Source organism: Nicotiana sylvestris, chromosome 5 (assembly GCF_000393655.2).
Source record: "Nicotiana sylvestris chromosome 5, ASM39365v2, whole genome shotgun sequence".
In the NCBI taxonomy this organism is placed as follows: Eukaryota; Viridiplantae; Streptophyta; class Magnoliopsida; order Solanales; family Solanaceae; genus Nicotiana; species Nicotiana sylvestris.
Window position 1 is genome coordinate 104222991 of NC_091061.1, and position 6551 is coordinate 104229541.

A 6551-nucleotide genomic window follows, 5' to 3' on the forward strand; every position below is an offset into this window, starting at 1 on the left:
AACTAGGTTGAGAATAGTAAGGTGGAAGGGTAATTTGAAAACAGTAAAAGTAAAGCTAACCCTACACAGGATCAACATTTTGTACAAAGGGGTCAGGGGTTTGGGAATACATTTCAGGGAGTATATGACCCTAAGAGGTGTCAGGTTTGGACATGCACAACAATAGCTGGTGCTGGCATGCCCATAACCAGCTAGAGAACACAACTCATAGAGGGGATATGAAGCATATGACCCCAGGGAGGATCAGGTTTGGGGCAAGCACAACAATGTCTACTGTTGACATGCCCTTAAACCAACCTAAGAACACAAACACATAGGGGATTTGGGGATTTGGGATTCATAAGTCATAATAAGTGACTGACATAGTTCATACATAAGAAAAATACATTAGTTCAGAAGAGGAAGGGGCAGATTACAGCATGCTTGGTAATGTAACTGGATTAAACACAAGCAGGAAACTGGCAAGAGTGAAGGAAATAGTAAAGAAACATATTGTTGTTGATGCTGGAAGATTAATTAGAACATACCAGTAAAGAGGCAAATGCAGAAAAGGAAAAGTAAGTAAGTTTTCCATAGTCTAGCCTTGGCTTTCAGCCAGCTAGACAAGGCAGCAACATAGGCAGTAACAGAGAAGAGAGAGAGAGAGAGAGAGAGAGAGAGTTTTGAGTGAAGTGTGTGTTCTGAACTCAAGTGGTTCGTGTTTGTTTTTGTAAGAAGAGGGGTGCAGGGTATTTATAGTTTTGAAAACAGATGAGGAATAAGGTAATAAGTAAAGTTCTACCATAAACATGGAAATAATCACAAGTCAGAATCAATTAAACAAGTGACTCCCTTTAATTAAGGAGTCACTGTTTAACGGGTAATAACAGATTCAAAATAAGGAAAGAAAATCAATTTAGAGACAAACTGATTATTGCCATAAAAAGAGTAGTAAAAGCATTGAGTAAGTAAAAAAGTCTAAGCACAAAAATATGCTTATTTTGGGAAAAGATTCAGTAAGGGAAAATAAGGAAAGTAATCAATTAACTTTAACAGGCAAGTGAAATTAGAGTTCATAAAAGAAAGTTTTTGAAATCAGTCACACGATTGAGATCAATCAAAGAAGAAACATGCCTCTGCACTTCAGTATATAAGTAAAGTGAACAGGATCATTAGACAAGCGAGGCCAAGCACATTGGCAAAAAAGATAATCACAAACATGCAGTAGTGGCAGAAATAAGCTAGGATTCAGTAATAAAGCAAATATTCGAAGCATAGTAATCTAGTAGGACAAGTCACATTGAATTCAACAGTGAAGAAAATAGAGTATCAGAAACATGCAAAGGTCTCACAGTAGCATGTGAGGTAACCTTTTGAAAAGTTAGGGTTTTCGACAAAAGTTCAGTTAGAAATATAGTAAAACTCAGAATCAGATGAGTCACATAAAGAAAAGAAAGTCTAAAACAATAGCTTTCAGTCGAGTCAAGTACTCAAACAAACAATTTCAACCCCAAAAACCCAGGGCTTTTCAACAACAATCGAGTTTTAAAATGGTAACACAAATAAATCAAACAAGAACGAGGAACTTAATTAAACAAGTATACATTTAAACAAACAACTTCAGGATTCGAATGAGACCCAAAACAAATTAGGGTTTTCAACATGCTGACTCAAGTAGAAGGAAAACATAACAAACAATTTGAACATAGTAAAGTCATAAAATAACATTGAGAATCAGAGAAAAGATTTTTGAAATAACTTAAAGGAAAACCCTAATCAGAACAATGAAGAGTCGTTTTGAAAACAACGTTAAAGAACATTTGAGAAAAATGCTTAAACGTTCATGGTAAGCACAGATCTAAGGTGTATCTAAAAGTAATCGAAAGATCTTAGAGATTAGGGTTTCAGAAAACCCAAAAGAAAATGAGAAAGATCTCGAAAGTTAACGATCTAACCAGAAAATACCAAGGACCCACCTTGAAAGGCCTTGAATGGCCAGGAAAGGTAATGGATGGTCGGAGAAAGGCCATGAACACCAGTCGAGCAAGGACTGGACCAAACTCCTTCGAAGTCTGGTCGTGAAACCATAGAACCAAACACATAGGAGCCTTGGAAGGCTGGTACAGGTCTTAAATGACCACGGAAGGCCATGGATTAGGTAGGTATCAGGGTGGATTAGGTTTGGTTTGATGGCGACGGTTAGGGTTTTGAGGAGTTTCAGAGATAGTTGAGAGAGAAGAGGGATTCAAGGGCAGCGGTAGGTGAGAAATAAGATAGGTTTAGGGGTCGTTTGGGGTTAAAAAAGGAAAGGGGGAACGGGAGCGTTGATCTAAATGATCAACGGTTGGGATTAAAGGGGTTAGGTGGGGAGTCCAGGTTGCAATTGGGTTGGGAAATTGGGTATGATTTGGGCTCAATTTCAGACTATAATTGAAATGAAATTGGGTTATCATTTAAATAGCCATTTTCCCTATTTAAAATAAAAAATTAGTAAATTGATTTCTGGAAATAAATTAAAAGTACTAAAATGATTAATTACATATAATTATCAATTTAAAAATATGGGACTTTATTTTCATGAATATAAACGCAATTAAATCCTAAAAGAGGCTAATATTGCAATTATGAAATTTAGCCTTTAAAAATACTAAATACATTTGTAAAAATATGCAAAATTTATCTTAGCTATATTTTAGCATAAACGTTAGAGTTCAATAAACGAATTACCAAAAGTAATAATTTTGGAAATAATTATTGGTGTTTTTATGGATAAAATAGGGAAATAAATTGATTTAAAAACCTTTAAAAATTAAGGAAAAAATAATCAAATATTTGGGCATACTTATATATGCATACATATGCTATTTTGAAGGTATTTTCATATTGGAAAATATATAGAAAAAAATTGGGTATCAATAGCTGCCCCTCTCTACCCAGGAAGGATGAAAGAGTTGTCGGGTAAAGATATGATGGCCAATTTTGACCAAGCAAAATGGTTTGAAGAAGATAGGCCGCACCCTGGCTTCTGAGTTGTCTACATATCCCTAGTTTTATAGGAATTAGGCCATATGTAGTTCAAGATCCATCGGAGGAGTAGGCTGACGTAGACTTTCAAGAACGAACGCAATATCTAGGGTCGGGTGAGTGAAAGGTTACGGGAATGGTCAAGGTTTGATATGGCTGTGGGAACTGGAGCGGGCTTGCTCCTGTTAGGATGGTCGTTGCTTGCCGGTGTACCTACAATTTGAAACAATACAGGCGTATACTGTGCATGAATTTAAACATCGTGCAAGTTCTCATCTGACCATGAATGTTGTCTTTGGACGGTTAGGATGACGTCCTTTAGACCATGACGTCCTTGGCCATGAAGCATGCAATAAGGATTCCCAGGCCATGAAATGATGCTCTCGGGCTTTGAGGATGGTGCCTCCTAACCATGATGCCTTTGAATAATGATATGCAAAAGATTAAAAAGGGATCCTCGTGCCATGACATGGTGTTATCGGGCTATGAAAATGGTGCCTCCGAACGATGACGCCTTTGGATAATTTGGCGATCTTTCAGCCCATGAGACGTAGTACGTGGCGATCTTTCAGCCCATGCAGATGTAGTATGAGGCGATCTTTCAGCCGTACAGAGGCGATCTCTCAGCCATGCAGATGTAGTATGCGGCGATCTTTCAGCCATTTGGATGCAGTATGAGGCGATCTTTCGGCCGTGCGGAGACGATCTTTCAGCCATGCAGATGCAATATGCGGAGATCTTTCAGCCATGCTGATGCAGTATGAGGCGATCCTTCAGCCGTGAAATGTAGTATGAGGCGATCTTTCAGTCATGAAAATGCAGTATGTGGCGATCTTTCAGCCCATGCAATGCAGTATGAGGCGATCTTTCAGCCATGCAAGGATGAAGGCAGATGGAGGTAGAGCTAACCTCAGAAGGCAGAATGGTAGCCTTATACAATGCGAAAATGTATATGGAGATAGCGTTTAGTCTCAGAACGCAGAATGGTAGCCATATGCAATGCAAATGCAGATGAAGGTAAAGCTTAACCTTGGAAGGCATAATGGTAGCCTTATGCAATGCAAAAATGCTGATGGAGGTAGAGCTTAACCTCGGAAGGCAGAATGGTAGCCTTACGCAATGCAAAATGTAGATGGAGACAACGTTTAGTCTCGGAAGGCAGAATGGTAGCCTTATGCAATTCAAAAATACAGATGGAGACAACGTTTAGTCTTAGAAGGTAGAATGGTAGCCTTATGCAAGAAATAAAATGGCAAATGGTAGTAGAGCTTTCTTAGCTGATAGCAGATTGCGACATTGTGATTGCTGGGGACATTGTGACACACGGAATATCACTGGTGTGTGCGGATAGCAAATGTTGGTAATTGCAACGGTTCTGAGAGTTGTATTCCTGAATAATGTTTGCCCCATGGGTGTATAGTATGTTTGATGATTTCGCAGTCCAAGTACCTGCATCCAAATAAAAATCCTGAGTTTTGTAAAGGGAGAGGTTAGTTCGTATCAGCGCTGGCTTTTCTTGACCTTCTCGACTTTGATATGGTGATACTGTATGTATCATTGGGGTAGAGTTTCTAAACAAAGAAACTTCAGTAATACGCATGATTTTGTAAAAATACGACATAACGGTTTTTTTAGATGAACCGACGACTGTGATGTGGTTCGGGACATTGCAACCTCTCATGCTATGGAATTTTTAAGGTCCTCCTAAAAATTCTACCCCAGTTTGATGGGTTGATGCTTCAGACTGTTGCTTGCGACGATCGGCTGAAATTACTTCGGAATTTTGAGGGTTCTCCTCAAAATTCTGCCCCAGTTTCCAATAGCAGGGGGGAGATGAATTTTTTATTGAATTGTGACCGAACCCATACGGCTGCCTACGTATCCTCTTTTAAATAGGAATCAAGTCAGGCATAGTTCAAATTACATCATATAAAGGAAGCATGAAAATTACACATAGTATCGCTTGATCGCATCTGAATTGATCGGTTTTGTCCAGACTTCTCCGTCCATTTCTACAAGTATGAGGGCTCCTCCTGTCAAAATCCGGTGGACCATGTATGGACCCTGCCAGTTGGGAGAGAATTACCCCACGACTTAATCTTGATGCAGAAAAATTTTCTTTAACACCAGCTGCCCCGGTGTGAACTGTCTCGGCTTGACTCTTTTGTTGAAGGCTCTGGACATTCTGTTATGATAGAGTTAACCATGGCAGACTGCATTCATTCTTTTTCTGTCTATAAGGGCTAGTTGCGCATAATGACTTTTTACCCATTTTGCGTCGTCGAGCTCAGCTTCTTGTATGATCCTTAGGGAAGGAATTTCTACCTCGGCGGGAATGACTACCTCTGTACCATAAACCAGCATATCGGGGGTTGCCCCGGTTGATGTGCGGACTGTGGTGCGATACCCCAATAGAGCAAATGATAACTTTTCATGCCACTGTTTATGCTTCTCTATCATTTTCCTCAATATCTTCTTGATATTCTTGTTGGCGGCCTCTACAGCTCCATTCATCTTCGGCCTATAGGTTGTGGAATTCTTGTGTTTGATCTTGAAGGTTTCACACATAGCTTTCATCAAGTCACCGTTGAGGTTGGAGCCATTATCAGTGATGATCGACTCTGGAACCCCGAATCGACAAACGATGCGATCGCGGACAAATCTGCCACGACTTTCTTAGTTACTGCTCTGTAAGATGCTACTTTGACCCATTTGGTGAAATAGTTGATTTCTACTAGGATAAACTTGTGCCCGTTGGAAGCGGTAGGATCGATTGGTCCAATAACATCCATTCCCCAAGCGGCGAACGGCCATGGCGAGATTGCTACATTAAGATCATTCGGAGGTATCTTTATCATGTCTGCATGTATTTGACAGTGGTAGCATTTTCGGACATACTGGATGCAGTCTGTTTCCATAGTCATCCAAAAGTAACCAGCTCGGAGTATCTTCTTTGCTAAGACAAAACCATTCATATGCGGACCGCAGGTCCTGACATGAATTTCTTCTAGTAGCCTGGATGCTTCCTTTGCGTCGACACACATTAATAACCCCAAATCAGGAGTCCTCCTATACAGGATTCCTCCGCTATGAAAGAAGTTGCTGGACAGTCTCCAAAGTGTGCATTTCTGAATAGGGTTTGCAAGTTCTGGGTACTCTCTTTTTGCCAAATATTCCTTGATATCATGAAAGCAAAGCTTTTCGTCTGCTTCTTCTTCATCGTGGGCAGAATAAGCTGGCTGATCATGAATCTTTACTGGAATGGGGTCAATGAAATTCTTTTTTGGATGTTGTATCATAGACGACAGGGTAGTCTATGCATTGGCGAACTCATTCTGGACTCTGGGAACATAGTGGAACTCCGTCATCGTGAACCTCTTTCTTAATTCCTGTACATGATGCAAATACAGGAGTATCTTGGAGTTCTCGGTTGCCCATTCTTCACGCACCTGATGTATGAGTAGGTCTGAATCTCCAATCACTAGCAACTCTTGAACGTTCATGTCAATGGCAATCTTACGCCCTAAGATGCAGGCTTCGTACTCGGC